The 19,796-nt window shown below is 47.0% G+C and overlaps 1 long non-coding RNA gene across 1 annotated transcript in view; it reads left to right on the top strand.

Annotated features, from left to right (window-relative positions):
* LOC143444036 (uncharacterized) overlaps positions 1-19,305 on the top strand; it is a 33,551-nt gene extending 14,246 nt beyond the window's left edge. The window contains exons 2-3 of the long non-coding RNA XR_013113545.1: positions 14,729-14,943; positions 15,908-19,305. This is a non-coding gene — a long non-coding RNA (uncharacterized LOC143444036). The remainder of the gene's footprint in view (positions 1-14,728; positions 14,944-15,907) is intronic.
* The last annotated feature ends 491 nt before the right edge of the window (positions 19,306-19,796 follow it).

Below are 19,796 nucleotides of genomic sequence, written 5' to 3'. Positions count from 1 at the left end.
GACCAAAGATGGCACAGATTGTGATCAAGGTGTGTTTAACTGTGTCCTTTCTTCTGGAAGTTAGAGAAGGAAAGGGAAGCATCTTAGTTAGGGTTTCCATTGCTATGATAAAATACCATGAGCAAAAGCAACTTGAGGGAAGGCTTTCTTTTGCTTACACTTCCACGTCACAGTCCCGAATGGAAGTGGCTGAAACTCAAGGCAGAAACCTGGAGGCAGGAGCTGAAGCGAAGGATAAGGCTGCCTAGTGGCAGGCTCACATGGCTTGTCTGGCCCACTTTCTAACAGCACCTGGGACCGCCTGTCAAGGGTGACACCACCACCCAGGGTGACCTGAGCCACCCACATCAGTTTTTTGTTTGTTTGTTTGTTTGTTTTTTCGAGACAGGATTTCTCTGTGTAGCCCTGGCTGTCCTGGAACTCACTCTGTAGACCAGGCTGGCCTCAAACTCAGAAATCCGCCTGCCTCTGCCTCCCAAGTGCTGGGATTAAAGGCGTGCGCCACCACTGCCCAGCCCCACATCAGTTATTAATCAAGAAAATGTACCACAGGCTTGCCCACAGTCCAATCTAGTAGGGGCACTTTCTCAATTAACATTTGCTCTTTCTAAATGGCTTCAGCCTGAGTCAAGTTGACAATAAACACAAGCCAGCCCAGGAAGAGAAGGGAGAAAAGGAAAATTAAGAAGAAGGTAGGAAAAGAGACCAAAGGGGAGGAGACCTCTTTCGATCTGTCCTGGTTTATTTTCCACCCTCAGCTCCTACTTAAAGACTTCCAGGTTCAGTTCCAGTGTAGACACCTTCCAGTACGCTACAAGAGGCTTCCCACTGTCTGCACCCTGCAAAGCCAAGGGGTGTACCTGGCAGTGTGTCATTATATGCAAGTCCAGAGGGAACCAAGTGTGGGGCAGCCCTTTCCAGGCCTTTGGCACCTCAGGTTATCAGCCCTTGCCAGTAATACTTTCTGAGGATGTTCTTCGAGGAACTTACCCAAAAGGAGTAGTTTTTCATCACAGAGGTGCAAGCCATCTAGGAAAACCCATCACAAAGAGGCCCAGAAGTTTGAGGAAAGGCCAAATGGGACACTTCCAAGAGAACCCTTCCCCAGGGAAGCCTGGGTCTCTTCCCACGACTAGCAGCCCTCAGGGGTATTCCCTCCTTCCTTCCTGCAAGCCCCAAGCCAATCCCTTTCAGAGCCACTTCCAGCATTCTATCCTCTGGGCCTCCTTTAGCCTGTTATTCTCAACCACAGTCCCTTGTTCCCTCATGACAATAGACACTTCATCAGAATGAGCCTAGAGGCCTACAAACACCTTGGAATGGGAAACCTTAGAAAACAGAAACCTCTGGCCTGGGCCCTGCTGGAAAGGTGTCTTTGCACATGGATTAAGCTCCTGGTACATGCTAGGGGCAAATGTGGACCCTGGGGGTAGGATGGGCAGGAAAAGCAGATGAGCCGGCCCTCCTGGGGTTGAATTATAGTCAGCTTCCATAGGCACCACCCCCATCTTCTCTCCAGAGACAAGACTGAATTTGGGCAAGTTCCATTTCCATTCTCCAGGAGCCTGTGCGACTGACTGGAGCCCAGCCGCCTGGAGAGGCCCTGCCAACCCTGGCTCAGGAGGCCTGGTGTTTCCCTTCCCAAGGCCTGGCTGGCTACCAAAATGGCATCCACTCAGAAGCTGGAGCCCGGAAGATTCTAACTTCCCGGGCCTTATGGCACCCTCAACCTATCAACTGAAGTTTTTTGTTTGTTTGTTTGTTTGTTTGTTTTGTCTTTAAGAGTTCCTAGATTTATTGGTTTTTTGGACTTGGGGGTCACTAGAATTTTCCCTAAGGAAGGAAAATCTTGGGGAACCAGATCTGGATATTTCTCTTGTGCCAGGGCCTGAGTAGGAGAGATGGGTGATCTATTTAGGAATCCAAACTCCACACCCATGCCTCTCTACCCAGACATTTTCCTGAGTGGCACTGGTCTTTTCTGACAGGGATCTGAGGGGCTTTCCCCAGGTAGGTGTCCCGATCTTGCTGGTGTCAGGAGTATTCCTTGAACAAGTGAGATCATGAATACCAAACAGTTTCTTAAGCACTGGAAAAGAAAAGAGAAAGATCCTATTGACGCTCTATGTATATTCCATTTTACTGAGACTATAACTACTCTGTGCTGTCTGGTTTCTTTATCAGCTTGACACAAACTCGAGTCATTGGGAAAAGAGAATATCAATTGATTAAAAACGTTCCTACTAGATTGGCCTGTGGTGCATTTTACTGACTGATGATTAATAGAGGAGGGCTCAGGTCACTGTGGGCAGTGCCATCCCTGTGGGCAGGTGGTCCTGGGTACCACAGGAAAGGAAGCTGAGCAAACTGTGAGAGCAAGCTCTTAAGCATCATTCTTCCATGGCCTCTGCATCAGTTCTTGTCTCCAGGTTCCTGCTCTAGACTGCTACGCTGACTTTCTTAGAGGATGAAAGTATTTGTGAAATAAACCCTTTCCTGTCCAGGTTGCTTTTTTGATCATGATATTCATCACAGCAACTCTAAGTAAGGCATATTATTTTTTTTTCTTTGTTTTTCGAGACAGTGTTGCTAAGTGTGTAAAAGTAACTTTTATTCACCAGATATAATTGTCATGTTGGAAGCTTACTGCTGAATAAGCTCACCCTTCCTAACTCTTTCTGAACTATAACAGGCTGGTTCAACTCAGCTATTTTGGCCCCAAATCCTCTCTAAGCTGAATAATTCAATCCAGCTTCTCTTGGCTTTTGACTGAATTGCTCTGCTTGCCCTAACACCACTAACTTTAGCAATATGTTCTAAACTCCTGGCTCCTTCTCAGTCTCTGGCTTCTTCTGTCTTTACCTGCAACCTGTCTCTGTAAAACTGACCCTATAAAACTGCTCCCCGCCCCCCCCCCCGTGTGTGTGTGTGTGTGCCCTGTTCTCTTAAGTAGCCTCTCTCTTTTCTCTTCTCCTGGGAGTTGGGTTGTACTGGCTGGTTTTTTGTGTTAACTTGATACAAGCTGGAATTATCACAGAGAAAGGAGCCTCCCTTAAGAAAATGCCTCCATGAGATCCAGCTGTAAAGCATTTTCTCAATTAGTAGTCAAGGACCCATTGTGGGTGGTGCCATCCCTGGGCTGGTAGTCCTGGGTTCTATAAGAAAGCAAGCTGAGCAAGCCAGGGGAAGCAAGCCAGTAAGCAGCATTCCTTCATGGCCTCTGCATCAGCTCCTGCCTCCAAGTTCCTACCCTGTGTGAGTTCCAGTCCTGACTTCCTTTGGTGATGAACTGAATAAACCCTTTCCTCCCCAACTTGCTTCTTATTTATGATGTTTTGTGAAGAAATAGAAACCCTGACTAAGACATGGGTGCATCCTATCTCTAACTCCTTCTGCCAAATCTTTCTCTGATTCTTCACTTTGTCTGCACCTCAATTAAACATCACTTTCAAACATAGGTGTTTTCTTCTACAAACTAACCTTACCTCCATTGTTTGGGTTTAAAGGTGTGTGGCATGTATCATTCCAGACAGATCACACAGATCTAGAAGGTCTTTGGATATGATCCCTTGCCAGAGCAGCCATGTTGCTGGATTAAAATTCCTCTACATCTGTGTAGCCCCTACTGGCCTAAAACTTGATTTCTAAACCAAGCTGGCACTGAACTAACAGAGATCTGCCTGTGTCTGCCTTCAAAGTACTGGGATTAAAGGCAAGCACCACTCCTGGCCACAATATATTTAAAAAGAAAAAAGAGTTCTAGGGCTGGCAAATTGGCTTACTGGGTTGAAGAGCTTGCTGCTCAAGCCTGACAATTTGAGTTTGATCCCTGGAACCCACAGGAAGATGAAAAAAGAGACCCAGCTGTACAACATGGTCCTGGCTTCCACGTGCATGCTTCAGCACACATGTCCTGTGTATGTCATACCCCACCCATACAGTAATAACAAGTAATTTTACAAGAAAACTGGAAAGCCCTGGAAAAAGTGAACAGATGCATTCATTCTCAATGCATGTCTGCTTCATGCATTCAAAACTGAACAAGAAGGGAAAGAGAAGAAAAAGAAAAGGGAGGAGGAAAAGGAGGGGAGGAAGAGAGGAAGAGAAGAGGGAGGAAGAGGAAGAGGAGGGCCTAAGCAACTTTGAAACAGGTAGAAAAGTGAAGGTGGACACAGAAGCAGCAAAGACCTCAGAAGCTGAAGCAGAGCATCCAGCCCAGAAGTAGATAGTGAAAACCAGATGTACGGAGAGAAGTCAAAATGAGGAAGAAGCTGGAGAAAGAAGAAAAGAGGAGCAGAGGTGAGAGAGGGACCGGTGTCAGCAGAATGAGAAGTCAAGTCAACAGAAAAGGCAGAAGTCAGTGCAGACGCAACAGGCAAGCAGGAGAGGGGAAGAAAAAAAGGGGCAAAGGAGAGAAAAGGAGGGAGGGGGAGGAGAGGAAAGGAGGGGCGGAGGAGGGAAGGGAAGGGAAGGCCTAGAAGAGAGACCTAGGAGGCAGAAGGAAGTAGAAGCAGATGAGAGATTCTGGACCACAATAGAAACCACAGATGAAAGACACGGGGCCAGTGACATGCTCAGCAGCTGACTGAACGTGCCACCAAGCCTGATGACTACCTGAGTTCAATCCCTGGCATCCACGTGGTGAGGGAAGTGAACCAATTCCCCAGTGGTCCCTGACTTCCACATACACGTTATAGTGTATGCATGTGTGCACATACATGTATGGTATGTGTGTGTACATAAATACAGCAAATAAATATGTGGCTAAAAATAATAAAAGAAATGGAGGATACAGGAAAAGAAAACAGAGCAGAATAAAAGCAGATGCAGAAAAAGTATGAAAAATAGAATCAGCAGAAGCCAAAACCAAAAGGAGAGGGTGCCAAGGGACGGGCACAGAGGCTTCCTCTGCTAAATACTCTTCCCTTCTATATCCGTGTCATGTGGTCTGTGCACTCAGTGTACCTTCCTCCAGCTGGTAGTGGTGCACGCTTTTAAAACACAGCACTTAGGAGGCAGAGGCAGGCGGATTTCTGAGTTCAAGGCCGCCTTCTCTACAGAGAGAGTTCCAGAATAGCCAGGGCTACACAGAGAAACCCTGTCTCAAAAAGATTTCTTCCTCCCTGACTACACACAAACACACACACACACACATTCTGATTTTGACTTATTCTACTTAACATAATCTATTTTCCTACAAGAAAAAAAAAATCACAATTCCATTTATGCCTACCACATTCTCATTGCCCATTCATCTGTAGGTGGGCACCTGAGCTGGGTCCAGTTCTTAGGTAGGATGAAAGGTACAGCATCTTCTCCCAGGCATCCAACCTGTTCTGGCTCTACTACCCTGACCCCAAGGATCTGGAGAATGTGAGGCACAGCAGACAGCCAGATGTCCAAATACAAACCTGAGTATTGAAGATCTCTGCTTCAGGTGTCCTCGGCCCTTAGGATCAAAACAAAGGCATCAAAGCCTTTGTCCCACATTGTCCCAATCTCCCTCCCTCCGGGTCTTATATAGACAAAACTGTTAGGTCTCACACCCAGGACAAGTGGCTAACTGAGGTGCCTATTTAACATATCAAAGCAGAGCTGGCCACCAGGTTCTCCCAGCACCCTTCAGTCCCTACCTGTTAGAGAGTATGGCTGGCATACCACACTCTCTACCCTAAACTTCTCCAGCCTAGGGGTTGGGCTGCCCTTCTGTATATAATCCAGCCATTTTGCTTACCCACCCTTTTTTGTCTACCCTTTCCTCTTCCTCAGCAAAGTCCTCCCCAACCTCTGGACTGGACCAAGCCCCCTGTTTCTAAGCGCATTTGGCACTGTTCCTATGGCTTTCTGGGTTTGTGTTACTCAACGTCAGCCTCCCTCACTGAGCTGCACCCTTAGCGGGGGAAGGAAGTGCATTGGTTTCATACACCACTGCACTGTACACAACTGTCCCCCATCCCAGGTCCGCCCAGCACTCTGGGTATTTACAGGAGCTTCTCTGTAAATACCTTCTGAGTGAATGCCTCTCTATTTCTAGGTACCTCAGGCTTAGAAGTCACGTTGCATAACAAAAGAAGCAGCAGGGGGTGCCCAGACAACTGCGTTTCAGTCCCCTCCCTTCTACTGGAGTTCCATGGTGACTGCAAACCCAGTCATTCCCCTGAAGAGGTGGGATCTGGTCTCTCAGACCGTCCCAGCTCAAGCAGTTCACTGCTGTAATGATTTGGGGGTCCCCTTCTCCCAGGAACACACTAGACCTTGCAAGGAAGTGGCTGGAGCAGAGATGAGAATAAATCCCCCTAAGGAAAGAGCATGCCAGCTCCCTTTGTTATTGCAACATTTGTTCTGCAGAGTGACCTTTGGAGCCTCAGCCAAGGGACTGCTTTGTCACTGCAGTTTAATTCTTGGTTCTGGTACTTAAGCCCATGATTTAAACTTTCCATTTCTTCTCAAGACAGCCAGAAAGCAGGCATCACCCACCACAGGGCAATCCAGAGAACGTATAGTCTATAGGTCAACAATGCAACCAGAGTCTTTTAAAATAAACCGTTGATGCTGCCTAAAAGAGGAAGGACACCACAGGGACTCCTTTTTGTCCCCAGGATGTTTCTCCCCCATGAATTTCACTCTTCTTCCATTCTCGGCTCTCTAGAATTATAGTGTCTAGCCTTCTCTTGCTCAGAATGCCAGGTACTAATTACGTTGCTGTGTTGCACGGTGTCTCATATTCGCGCCCGCACACTTTGTTTCCAAACAGCATTTAAATGCAGCAGAGAGAAAACAGACTCTTGCAAAGGAAACAGAAGTTCAAATAAGACGCTTTTCTCTCCTTCCAGAGTCTGTGAAAACCTGAGCTTTTCTGTCTGGGAGAACTAACTTCTCACTGGGAACTTGTCTTGAATAGGGTTTGCATTGCTGTGAAGAGACATTGTGACCAAGGCCACTCTCATAAGGACAACATTTAATTGGGACTGTCTTACAGGTTCAGAGGTTCAGTTCATTATCATCAAGGTGGGAGTGTGGCAGCATCCAGGCAGGCATGGTGCATGGGGAGCTGAGAGTTCTACATCTTCATGTGAAGGCCACTAGGAGACTGGCTCCCACGTGGTTAGAAGTAGGATCTCATTACCCACGCCCACAGTGACACACTTCCTCCAACAAGGCCACACCTCCTAATAGTGCCACTCCCTGAGCCAAGCATATTCAAGCTATCACAGAACCTGTGGGTGAAGGGGGTTTTTGTTCCTTTTGAAACTGTTAGGTCTCAAACCCAAACTGAGGTGCCTATTTTACATATTAAAGCTAATCTGGCCACCAGGTTCTCCTAGCATCCTACAGTCCCTATCTGTTACAGGGTATGGCTGGCATGCTCCTCCCCTCCCCTGAAATCTCCAGCCCAGGGGCTGGGCTGCCCTTCCCCCACCAGTTTTCCCTATGTAATCCAGACATTTTGGCTATACCTTCTCTTGGCCCCCTTGCCCTGGGCCACCTCTTAGTGGGTGGTTACCCTCTTGCTCTTCCTCCTCATCTCCCTCTCATGGCCAGGTTTAGTCTGTTGGCCAGGCTCAGCCTGGACTCTTCCTTTTGTCTGTTTTCTCCCTTATATCCACAATGAAACCTTCTCCGTATTTTAGGAGTAGGCATGTCCTCCTCCCCTTATTTAATTTATTCATTCAGAAACTATCTGTGTTAGGTTTTTATTGCTGTGATTAGACTCCATGTGGTGGTTTGAATAGGTTTGGCCCCTTAGACTCACATGTTTGACTGCTTGACCCATAGGGAGTAGCACTATTAGGAGGTGTGGCCTTGTGGGAGGAAGTGTGTCATTGGGGGGCGGGCTTTGAGGTCTCCTATGCTCAAGCTATGCCCAGTGTATAGATCCAGTCCCCTTCTGCTGCCTGCAGATCAAGATGTAGAACTCTCAACTCCTTCTCCAGCACCATGTCTGCCTGCACACTGCCACGCTTCCTACCATAATAATGAACTAAATCTCTGAACCTGTAAGCCAGCCCCAATTAAATGCTTTCCTTTATGAAAGTTGCCATGGTCATGTCATCTCTTCACAGCAGTAAAACCTTAAGACACACCATGACCATGGCAACCCCTTTTTTCATTGTTGTTTTGTTTTGTTCTGGTTTTTTGGTCTTTTGAGACAGAGTTTCTCTGTGTAGCTCTCTGGCTGTCTTAGAGCTTGCTCTATAGACCAGACTGGCCTTGAATTCAGGAATCCACCTGCCTCTGCAGCCCAAGTGCTGGGTTTAAAGGTGTGCTCCATCAATGACCAGAGACCATGACAACTCTTAAGGAAAACATTTAATTGGGGCTGGTTTGCAGTTCAGAGCTTTAGTCCATTATCATCATGGTGGAAGGCTTGGTGGCACACAGACAGACATGGTGCTACAGAAGGAGCCAAGAGTTCTACATCTTGATCCAAAGGCAGAAGGAAGAGACAGTGAACCAGTAGGTCTGGTTTGAGCTTCTGATACCTTAAAACCAGCCTCCAGTGATATGCGTCCTCCAACAAAGCCACACCTACTGGAGCAAGACCACACCTCCTAGTAGTGAGACTATGGAGGCCATTTTCTTTCAAACCACCACCCCAGAAACTAACCTCCAAAAAGCTTGGCACACTTCCAGGGGCCCCAGTCCTAAGGTGACACTCAATATTGGGAACTTCTTAGGGACTCCAAACCTGGCAGTTGTCTTTGCAGTTGAGCGGTACATGAGATACCTTTGCAAGGATTCCTGCAAGGTATGCAAGGATGAGTGGTGACTCCACATCCCCTAGTCTGGACTGTGAGCCCTCTGGGCAAGACCAAGCATAGCATTTGCCTGAACCAATCTGCTACAGAGAACCAGCTACCTAGATGGTCCTCAGGCATGTTAAAGTGGGTTCCGGCTAATTAGGGTTTTTAAAAGCTCTTCTGGCTTAATTAATCTCCTCCGGGTGACTTGTAGGGAAAGCCTGAATACAAAAGAAAATTAAAACATGCCCCAAAGTGGTATGTCTCTGGTGTACTGTCACAAAAATAGTAGCCATTTAAACTTTAATCAGTGAACTGGCTGTGATTCTTAACATCCCCACTGCACACTGGGAAAAATAATAATAGTTGCATGGTGGGCACATGCATGCACACACCCCTCCCCAAAGATACAATTGCTATCACAACATTTTTCCAGGACCAGGGGTATGGGAGAATGGGATGAAGGTATTCTACTGTAACATCTCCTGACCTTTTGACACACACCGAACAGTTAAAGGATACAAATAGCTTTCACAGGTATGGAGACTGCAAGAAGACAGGCTTAGTGGCTAATGTATTCCAGGCCCTGCTGTCAGTGCTGGGACTGTAATGGCTCTTAGCTACTAACTGAAAGACTTCATTCATACTCATGGTCCATAGGTTAAATGAGATTTTCAGAAGGAAAAAGAGGGAGATAACAATATATTGAAGAAGAAGAAGAAGAAGAAGAAGAAGAAGAAGAAGAAGAAGAAGAAGAAGAAGAAGAAGAAGAAGAGAAGTTAATTCAAGTTTTTATTCCCGGGCTTGTTCTCGACAAACAAGATTTTGGAAGACTGTTCATTTTTGTTCTTAATGTTGTTTTAATTTTATATCCTTACATTTCACTTTAAATACTGAGAAAAATCAGAGAATTTAAAAAATTTTAAAATTATTTAACCTTTATTTTTTATGTTATGTGGTTGTTGTTTTGCCTGCCTGTGTGTGCCCCATATGTGTACAGTACCTCTGCACACCAGAAGAGGGCAGTGGATGGCCTGGGACTGGGGATGGCTATGAGCTGCCATGTGGGTGCTGGGAATTCAACTCAGGTCCTTTGTGCTTTCTTTTGGTTGTTAGGTTGGTTGTTTTTTTCAAGACAGGGTTTCTCTGTGTAGCTCTGGCTGTCGGGGAACTCACTCTATAGACCAGGCTGGCCTCGAACTCAGAGATCCACCTGCCTCTGCCTCCTGAGTGCTGGGATTAAGGACATGCATCACTGATGCCTTCTTCTTTGCTCTTACATGTATATATGTATGTACACCATACGCATGCCCAGTGCCCTTAGAAGTTAGAGGAAGCCATTGGATCCCCTGGGACTGAGTTTAAAGGTGATTGTGAGCCTCCATGTGGGTGCTGGGAAACAAACCAGTGCTCTGTAAGAACAAGTCCTCTCAACCATCAGCCAGCCATCCCCCCAGCCTCCAGAGGTCAATTTTAAGGGCTGCATGTTCTTGACTGCGTCTCCCCATCCCCAACCCCATCCCCCTTCCCCCCATCTCCTCGCTTCTCTTCGCTCCCCACATCACCCTTGGGTGGTTGGAGGGTAGGAGGTGAGTCAACAGGTGCATTTCTCAACTGCTTCCTAAGAATTTAACTAAAACACTTGTCTTTGCCACCTCAAACCCAAGTCTCCTATTGCTTGCCCAGCTGGGGCTTTGTTAAAGTGAAGGACAAAGGTGCAGTTAACAGAGAGTCCTTGGAGAGGAAGTGGTCTCCTTCTGTACCCACTGAATTTCAACAAGGAGAGGGAAACCTGACACCTCACCTCTATTATGGAAAGGAGAGGGGGAGGCAGGAAAGGAAGTCTCTGTTCCTAAGCAAATCTCTTTGTGTGCCTACCCTGGGTTTAGCCCTGTGGGCCTGACTACCAATATAAACCAGCCCTCAGTTTGGCACCGGTTCACCTGCTGTGTGACCTTAGACGGGAAGCTTCACCTCTCTCACCTTCCAGCTCTTCATCTGTAAAATGGGACAATTGTAGGAAAAATATGACTGGGGATCCCAGGGTTCCTCCCGCCATGCTGTGGGTAGTTGGCTGGGAATGCTCTGGGTTCCTCCAGCTGGAAGTTGGGCCCGGCTGCTCATTAACTAAAGGCCTCTCCACGGTTCCTCACAGCGGCAAGGCTCCAACGCACGAGGAAGTCCTTGGGTTTCCAAAACCGGTTTATTGACATGGCGGATGGTGCATGGATCTGGATGCACACCCCATAAAACCCAGGGTGGACCTGAGTTAAATAGGGAGGGGAAGGGGGAGGGGCTGGGGAGGGATGCTTAATCGGCTCCACCCTCTGGCCTTCAGGTACCTCATTAGTATGTAAATCTCTCTAGAGCCTGTTCATCCCGCCCTCCACCTGTGTGGTGACTGAAAGGCTCAGGTTGAATGGAGATTAGACCCATGTTAGACAGACAATAATGTTACCTACCTCAAAATGGCGGTGAGAGAACTATATGAAGTAACTTAGCTGACTGCGGCCAACCAGGGCTCGCTGTTAGTGATTTTAATTTATCTTTACCATTTTTGTTTGTGTGGTTGATTGGTTGTTTTGGCTTTGGTATTTTGAGACAGGGTTTGAAGGGATACTAGCCCACTTGGTTAAAAAAATAAACAAAAACAAAACATTAGATTGCATCCCTAAAGCCAACTAGCAAGGTCTATTCCCTCATTTGGCTACTTCCTTCTCCTGAGGCTGACTACCAAGATCCAGCTATCAAAGGACTGAAGTCCAGTAATCAAAGCCAGTCCCCTTTGCTAACCTAATTAACAAGACCAATTAAAATTAAACGTGTCATCCTAACACAGGGTTTCCCCTTTAACCTTTATAAACTACCATTTTCCCTTAGGTCAAGTTTGTCTCCTCTCTATCCAAAAGCAGTCCTTTGTGTCCCTCTCTGACAAATATCCCTTCCCCAATTCTTTATCCTCTATTTAATCCTGCCTCTTATTCCCCACCCTTTGTCCCTCTGGGGAAAATAAATCTCTTTGTGCTGAGAACTTGGTTATGGGGTCCTTACAGGGTCTCTCTATGTAGCCCTAGCTGTCTTAGAACTCAATATGTAGACCTTAGACTCACAGAGAATGGCCTACTCCCAGGTGCTGGGATTAAAAGCATGCACCATGCCCAGCCTAATTTCTCTTTTTATTAGGCTTTTTTGAGCTATTCTACAAGCAGCCGGGAAAGGACATCTCTAAAAACATTGACACCTTCACACCTTATGGTGGTAACCCTCCCCCCATTTAATCCCAGCACTCAGAAGGCAGAAGCAGGATAATCTCCATGAGTTCAAGGCCAGCCTAGTCTACACAGTGAGTTCCAGGACAGCTAAGACAAGAGAGACCTTGATTCAAACATCAAACAACAAAAACCATGGATGCACATGTATTAGCTCCCCTCATTAAGTTCAATCTGTTCCGAATGGCAAACTTCACTGGTCCATCAGAGCCTTCTGGGAAATACGGAAAGGCAAGTGACAGCAGAAAGGGTTGCTACCACAAAGGCTACGTATGTGTAGTCACTTTGCACACTGGTCCTCAGCCTTCCTAGGTTGAACAGTCCCTTAATCTTACAGAAAATGGGCTTCTCTGTGACAGGGGAGAAAGAGCCATGGGATGGGGCCTGAGGGGAAGTAACATTTGTCTCATTCCCTAAAGACAGTGGCTTCCTGAGGAGCACACTCCTTCCTTAAGTGACAGTAAACTGAGTTCCCAATTCTTCCACTTCCTGGGGAAACTGGAAACCTTGACCAAAGCATTCATTCCCTCACAGCTCATATTTCTGCTTGAAAAACAGGCTTGGAGTGTCACTATCAGAATTAGCTGTAAAATGCAATGTAAAGGCATGCCAGATGAGATGGAGCACGCCTTCCATCTCAGCACTCAAAAGGCAGGCGGATCTCTTGTGAGGCCAGCTCGGTCTATACACGGTTCTCTTAGTTAGGGTTCCTATTGCTGTGATAAAGGCCATGACCAAAAGCAACTTGGGGGTTTATTTCAGCTTACACATTCCCATCAGACTCCATCCTCAAAGAAAAGCCAGGGCCCAAACTCAAGACAGAAACTGATGCAGAGACCATGGAGAAGTGCTGCTTCCTGGCTTACTCAGCTTGCTTTCTTATGGCACCCCAGGGCCACCAACCCAGGGGCAGTATGGCTCACACCAATCATCAGTCTAGAAAATGTACCACAAGCTTGCCCATAAAAACTTTCTCCATTGAGGTTGCCTCTTCCAAAATTACTCTAATTTGTGTCAAGTTGACATAAAACTAACCGGCACAGTGAGTTCCAGGGCAGCCAGGGCTACACAGTAGGACCCTTGTCTCAAAAACAACAACAGCAACAACAAAAAGTATGTAGACCTGTGACAACACATGTCCAGCATACTGATGACACTTTGCAAACTTCGTCTGGGCTCTGGGATGGAATGGTGTCAAAGAGGAATTTCTTTAAATGAATCCCACAAGGTGTTGGGCCAGTATTACTCTTCATTCATAGTGTCCCAGAACTTAAGACTCTTGGAGCAAGTACTAGCTCTGCCACTCGCTTGCTCTGTGACTCTGCCAACATCATTTTCGTACCCTGTATCTCAGAATCTCATTGAAAATTAAGGAGCCCTACAACTGTGGAGACAAGACCATCTAGTGATAACAGTCCTAGTGCCTGGAGTTAACCTGCTGGACGGGCTAAGTTACAATAATGTGATCTAAAGATGCAACTATATGGCCTAGAGAAGCCACTCTCTGGTACCCAGTCAGCAGAAAGCCTGATGGTTCACAGCCTTGCTCGCCGCAGAGCTGTCCGTAAAAGCCAGCAATTGGAAGCAACCCAAATGCCCAGGGATGGAAGCGAATAAGCAGGTTGTGCTGTCCTCATATAATGGGCCCCACGCAGACATGAGAACGAATGAACAAATTGTGTACTGCACTACAAAGTGGATCAAACACAGACTTATCGTGTAGGTGCAAGAACCTAGGCAAGAACACAGTGCAGGATTCCCCACACACAAAGTTCAGAATCAAACAGAACTAATGCATGATGTTAGGCACTAAGACAGTGACCAACCTTAGGGTAGCATCTGAAGGGGAGGTGAGAAGGACTTCTGGGGTGATGGTAAGATGTTGCTTATTGATGTCATCACTGTGTTTACTGCCATATACTCACAATGTGTGTATTTGTATATAAAAAATTTATCATTCAATAGAAGGTATCTTAGAATCCTCTTTGGTCTTCAGGGTACCCTGTCATTTCTTTATCTATGTACCAATCTCTGTCCTGGGGGAGACATGGGGAGAGGATGCTGCCAATAGATACAACTAAGAAGACAAAGCATCTTTTCTCTAGGAATCCCTAGTTGAGAGTAGGTAGGTAGGTGAGCTGAAATAATCAAGTGCCAGCACACAGGTTTGAATAGATTATTGTAGTAACCCAGAAGAAAAGACGGGGTGACATTTGTAGTGGGAGGTATTAGAAAACACAGGCGCGTCCCGCTGGCTCTCAGCCTGGCTGCCATATTCCCACTCTAAGTCAATTTGTCTCGGCAAACTCTGCAGCAAAATTGGAGCTCCCGAGCTGGTTCCATCTGGTTGTTCTCTAGCTTGCTCCCGTAGGGACCGGTCACTGTGTTCCCAGCTCTAGTTCAATTGTCCCTGGAGCCACTAGTTCCTTCACAACCATAACCACCTGGTTGTCGGTGGACCCACCTTCTAGTAACCTAGTAAATCAAAACTCTTGATGCTTAAGATTAACCAATGGATTTATATATCAGCAAATACTCAATACACAAGATGCCCACACAATTAGAATTGTTTTCCCAGTTACCTAACCTTGATATGAGTAACTGCTAGAGACACGAGGGTGACATCTGTGGCCATCTCGCTTCTCCTCTCTCCTTCCCTTCCTTTCCTCTCTCCTCCCAACTCTTAACTCCGCCTCCCTCTTCCCTCTCCAATGACAGAGCTCTGCTGCAAATACATTGTGTAGGAAATCCCTGCCACAACATTTGAGCAAGATCTTAAGAAAGAAATGATGAGAAAGAGAGAGCGGATAAAATACACAGACTGGGGAGACTCTCTGTGCCAGATACTTTCATGCCAACTTGACACAAGCTAGAGTCACCTGAGAAGAAGAGACCCTCAGTTGAGAAAATGCCTCCAAGAAATCGGACTACAGGTGAGTCTTAGGTTGTTTCTTAATTAGTGATTGATGTGGGAGGGTCCAGCCTATTGTGGGTGGTGCCATCCCTGGGCTGGTGGCCCTGGGTTCTACAAGAAAGCAGGCTGAGCAAGCCATGGGAAGCAAGCCAGTAAGTAGCATTCCTCCATGGCTTCTGCATCAGCTCCTGCCTCCAGCTTCCTGCCCTGCTTGAGTTCCTGTCCTTGCTGCTTTTGAATGATGAACAGTTGTGATGAACTGTGGGTGAAAGAAGCCCTTTCTTTGCTGAGTTGCTTCTGGTCATGGTGTTTCCGTACAGCAATAGTAAACCTAACTAGGACACCACTCTGGGGGGGATTAAAAAGAGTCCTGGGTTTGTGAGCAGAAGCTGTAGCATGGGGCACAGGTGTTCAGCCTCTAAATCAGCACATCCCAAGATAACACACCACCTGGAGCTTCTGAAGCTCAGCAGCAGAGACCTTCCAAACGGGGTCCCATGGCATCAGCCTGTGCTTTTATCTCCCAGTCTTAAGGATGTACTGAACTCTCCTGACAAAGGCCACCTCCTCCATTCCTCTGTTCCATCCCTTCGCTCTCACCTACTCAAGATCACAACTCTCTAACCTTGCTCCTAACTCCTGTATCAGCTTTCCCCCTCCCAATGGCACAGAAACATGCAATTGTTTCTCTGGTCTTTAGAGAAATGTTCCTCATCTCTTTCCCAGTCTAGCAACCCCTTCACGTCTCTCTTTCTTGCAAGACTCCTCAAAACACTGGTAATTCTGGAAGCTTCTGGTCTCCTGATCTTTATTGGATGTACTGGGGTTGAATTTGCACCCAAGCAGTGGCCCCTGCCTTGCTAACCCCGATGGTCACACCTCTCACTGAAAGGCAGAATTTGGCCTGGCCAATGACTTTTGGTAGAAGGAGCTCTTGATTGGCTTTGTCCTGCCTTGAACCCTGATCTTTCTTGTATTTCCAGGTCCCTTCTCATGTCTGTGGATCTGTTCTCTATCTAGGCTTACCTTGGTGATCTTATTCAGTGTCAAACTGCCAGATTCCACCCACAACTATAGACTCCTAGATACCTGCTTCTGCTTCATTTTTATCCCCAATTCCAGACACACACACATCCAGTTGCCCATTGGACATCTCCACTTGGAGATCCAAGAGACATCCCAAACCACCATGCCCAAAACTGAACTCCTGAGGCATCCATAAGAACTTGCTCATTCTGGGCTGCCCATCTCAAGAAGAGCTACTCCATCCTTCCAGCTCCCCCAGCTTAAATGCTCAACTTTGACTCTAGTCTTCTGTCTTTCACCTACTTTGTCAATGGACCTTGTGAGCTTCAAGTTTTCAGAAATCTGACCACCTGTACCACTTCTGGTGTCACTGCCTTTATCCAAACCACCATTGTTCCCTACCTGGATTCCTACAATACCCTTCTGAGAGGTTTGCCTGCCCAACCTTATCCCTACTTCCAACACAGCAGCGTTGTAAAACAGTTTCTCTGACAGTTGAGGCATTCTGTCCTGAATGGAATCTTCTTAAGCAGGAACTTTATTAACTACTCAAAAGAAGCTTCAGGAAGTCCCTGAAACTGACCAGATTCACTAAACCTGTCTCCCTGCTTGAGTAAACAAAAAAAGGCTGAGCGTTCCTCTCAGATGCTGAGCTTCAAAGAGACTCTCAGAGGAGAAACATTGCCAAGACTTAGATCAGACCAGCTGCCTGGAAGAAACAGAAACCAGCTGAGCTGCCTGGAAGAGGCTTAGACCAGAGGCACTTGGAAAGGACACTGTCCAACCAGTTGAGCTGCCTGCAGGCTACACAGTGTGCTCCAGGTTTCCAGCCTTTTCAGCTGTCACCTATGCTGGTTGGGCTTTGGTGATGCAGCTGACTTTGAGTGATTTCTGCTCCTGTAAGTAACCCCTCACCCATACTGCTGTGAGCAACCCCAGTGAAAATCACTGGTTTACCAAGTTGGACTTTGGTGCTAGCGATACTTTGGTCTGGGGTAAGTAGACATGTGCATTGTGTCTCCCCAGGAAAGTTTTGTCCCACAAGTAGCCAGAGTGATTTCATTAAGCAATAAATTGGACCAAGCTTTCAGTAGACTCTGCCTCCAATCCAGGTCCCCTACAGGAATCCAACACCCTCTGTGACCTGGCCCACATTCCCTCTATCCCCCTGGCTTCTGCCCGCTTCTCTAAGACACACTGATCTCCCAGCTCTTAAGCAGGCCAGGCATTCTCTGGGCTTGAGGCCTTAGTACTTGGGGAAAAATTATTTTCTCAATAATCAGCAAGCTTCCTTGCTGAATTCCTTAAGGCTTGTACTCTCTTCCCAGAGAGGCTTTCGGGTGGTTTGAATGAGAATGCCCCGCTGTGTGCTTAGACCCCAGTTTGGAAAGTTTAGGAAGGGTTTGCTTGTTGGAGAAGGTGTGTCCCTGGGGATGGGCTTTGAGGACTCTATTTCTCCATCTCTCTCCATCTCTTTCTCTCTGCCTACTGCCTGTGTATCAGGATGTAGCTTTGTGCTATTTCTCCGTCGGCCATGCTTGCCTGCATACCTTGTTCCCAACATGATAGTAATGGACCAATCCTATGACACTGTAAGCAAGCCCCCAATTAAATGCTTTCTTTTATAAGAGTTGCCTCAGTCATGGTAACTCTTCACAGCTAAGACACCTTCTTCTGTAAAACTTTAGCCCCCTCCCCCAGCAGAGGTCCCTACTGCCCTCTCTTGCTTTGTTCTCCCCAGGGTGACACACTGGTCCTTCACCTTATCTGTTTTCCCTTTCGACACTGCTCCCTGCGGGCGGAGATGGTGGCTGTTTTGATCATCCCTGTAGTTTAGGGTTTACAAGCCTGGTCCAAAGTGATGGGAGTGGTGTGACAGGCACTGACCTTTGGAACTGCCATTTCATGCTATGTAGGAGATGTGCTCGTCGGTACCAGGGAAGATTGGCCAGGCTAGAAGTCTTTCCATGATACAGATGAGATGCAGTGAGCTTTGAACTAGGGAAGAGAGGGCGGGAGAGAAGAGATTCAAGAGACACTTGACAGTTGCAAGTAGGAGTGGTGGTGCTGAGGTAGAGGAAACAGCTAGCATAATTTTGGAGCATCTAGCTTGGAGGACTATGGTAATGACCAAGCCAATAACTTGAATCTGGAAGGGAGATGAAGAAGAGGATTAGAGTTTGGAAGGAAAATGTGGCCAAATGTCTAGGACACTCGTATACACACACACACACACACACACACACACACACACACACACACACACGTTAGAACGTGATAAGTCCCAGAACACAAGCCTCACCCGCCTACAGTTCTACAGTGACAGAGCCATGCTGCAGACACCTGACTCCAAAACTCCCTCATGCAAAACCTGCCTGTGTGAACCGGAGCTTCATCACAGATGGCCAGATCCTCTAGTTATTTTAAATTACAATATTACCCAGAGTCCCCAGGCTGCCAGGTCTTTGCCTTCTGTATAAACACAGCCTGGGCTTGTGATAGTTCCTCTGACCCTCTGAATTACTTGCTTGTCTCCTCAGCTCAAGCAAACGCTTTCTTCTGTTTCCACATGGACTTTGTGATGCCCGGCCACTCTGGGTTTGGTTCTAAGTCGTACAATAGAAATTTCTCTCAATGTCAAGATGCTTTGGAATACCTAAATATCAAGTCAGGGGCTTGTTGCCTTTGAGTACCTATGGATTTTGTGCATTATAGCAAAGTTATGTAATTGTGTTGACTTCTAAAGGTCCTATTAAAAGTTATTGTATGGTTCTAGGAAGATAGCTCAGTCAGTGAAGGTCTTGCTATGCAAGGATGTGGCAGCCCTCAGATCCGGGGGTTGGGGGTGCGAGGAGCCAGATGCATCAGTATGCACCTGGAACCCCAGCTGGGACAGAGTGGGGGTGGAAGCAGAAACAGGCAGATCCCAAAGGCTCTCATCAGCTAGTCTGGCTGGCTCAGCAATCTCCAGGTTCGGTGAGAAATCCTTTTGCAAAACGTAAGGCAGAGTGCAATTAAGGAAAACATCTCACATTTAACCGCTGGCCTTCACATGCACGCTTATCGTGTGCATCTGTGCACACAAGAGCATGCACAGGAACATGCATACACGTGAATACACACAAAAGTTTTTGTTAAATTATTTGGGGGTGATACCCACTGGTCATGAATTAAATTAGACTTTTTACATGAATCAAAGATGGCTCTGGTAGTTACTCTGATTGTGTGCTTGTATTAGCTTCCCATCACTATGACAAAGTGCCAGAGGCAAGCAGACTTTAACTAGGAACAGTTAATTATGGTGCATGGTTTCAGAAGTTTCTGTCTACTGCCCCTTGGTCCTGTTGCCCTGGGACTTAGCAGGACAACCCACCACAGTGGGGATCACACTACAGAGGTCTGTCTACCTCCTGCTGGCTGCGTATCAAACCGAAAAGCAAAGAGGGCCTGGGGTCCCAGAATCTCCTTCAGTGTTATGTCCCAGTGACCTAACTTCCTTCCACTATGGTCCCCCTTCCCACTTCCCACAAGCACTCTGTGCCAGAGACCAGACATTCAGCACATGGGTCTTTGGGAGACATTCAAGGTCCAAAGCCTGGCAGCAGGGTTGTGCTGAGGAATAACTGGGAACAACAACAACAACAACATTCCAGCCAGGTTCTGCCAAAAGCAGTGTGCCTGTGGGACTGGGAGCTCCCAGAGAAAGTGCCTTTTGGTCAGGTCCCCACAGATTTGTGGTACAGGCTAGTACTGACTGCACAGCATGCTGCCCAATGGTGGGAATATATGAGGGCGCAGAACTGTCACTTGAAGCTTCTCAAAGGACTGTTGGACATAGATCTGAAG

This window comes from Arvicanthis niloticus, chromosome 12, assembly GCF_011762505.2.
Source record: "Arvicanthis niloticus isolate mArvNil1 chromosome 12, mArvNil1.pat.X, whole genome shotgun sequence".
Lineage (NCBI taxonomy): Eukaryota > Metazoa > Chordata > Mammalia > Rodentia > Muridae > Arvicanthis > Arvicanthis niloticus.
This window is presented reverse-complemented; position numbering and strand designations above follow the sequence as displayed.